Source organism: Prionailurus bengalensis, chromosome X (assembly GCF_016509475.1).
Source record: "Prionailurus bengalensis isolate Pbe53 chromosome X, Fcat_Pben_1.1_paternal_pri, whole genome shotgun sequence".
NCBI lineage: Eukaryota > Metazoa > Chordata > Mammalia > Carnivora > Felidae > Prionailurus > Prionailurus bengalensis.
The window spans coordinates 26,741,950-26,743,108 of record NC_057361.1 but is presented as its reverse complement, the minus strand read 5'-3'; the positions used below and the strand labels follow the sequence as shown (position 1 = coordinate 26,743,108).

General features: G+C 43.4%; 1 pseudogene; it reads left to right on the top strand.

The window, feature by feature from the left end:
* The first annotated feature begins 496 nt into the window (after positions 1-496).
* Positions 497-930, top strand: LOC122477395 (annotated as a pseudogene).
* Positions 931-1,159: the final 229 nt, after the last annotated feature.

The window sequence follows — 1,159 nt, the reverse complement described above, 5'->3', positions numbered from 1 at the left end:
GCAGAGGGAGGGGGAAGAGAAAATCCCAAGCAGGCTCCACGCTGTCAGCAGAGCCAGACACGGGCCTCGAACTCACTAACCGTGAGATGGTGACCTGCGCTGGGATCGAGAGTTGGATGCTTAATCGAGAGAGCCATCCGGGAGCCCCTTAAATAAATTTTAAAAAAATTATCTGTGACCCACTTCAGACCTATTGAATCAGGACTTTGGGAGGCAGAAAAGTGTTTATTTGGTCCGTAAGGGGGTGTGAATGAGAACGCTCATCAAAGAGCTGTTTGTCATGGAAGGATTTGGAACAACAATGTATCAGCCGTGATACCTTGGATAAGCAAAATGTGTGCAGTCGTACTGCAGTTAGAAACAAGCAAGGAACGGGATGTACCATAGAGCAAGGTGACAAGGGTAGAAAAACAAAGAGTTGAACAAAAATTGCAAGAGACCTGATGTGGAGCACAGTCACATTTTGTACATTTAAAACGAGTATGTTTCGGCGTCGGGCTGCAGGAGAAGATGGCGGTCTCGCCAGGAGTTAAAGTTCCTCGTAATTTTCACTTGTTTGAAGAAGGACAGAAAGGAGTGGGCGATGGTACGGTTAGCTGGAGCCTTGAAGAGGATGAAGATATGACACTTACAAGGTGGACAGGCATGATTACTGGGCCACCAAGGACAAATTATGAAAACAGAATATAGAGCCTAAATACCCAGAAGTTCCTCCATCACTTAGATTTGTAACCAAAATTAATATGAATGGAATTAATAATTCCAGTGGCATGGTGGATGCACGGAGCATAGCAGTGTTAGCAAAATAGCAAAACTCATACAGCACTGGAGTTGTACTTCAAGAGCTAAGACGTCTAACGATGTCCAAAGAAAATATGAAGCTTCCACAGCCACCAGAAGGACAAACATACAACAATTAATTTTAGTGGATTTCAGCTTACAGGAGGAAAAATGCAGCACCATTTTTTTTTTTCTTGTTAAGGCACTGTCATTTAAGCATAAACCTGGAGTACTCAAAATAGAATTCAGGTTTACAACATCCCAAGATGGCTTTGAAAAGAAGTGCAACTTTAGAAGCCAAGGTCAGGCGACCCCATAATAGGCCACTTAGGCACGAAATGGCATGCTTTATCCATCTTGCTTAGCGAAAGAGCTTCAA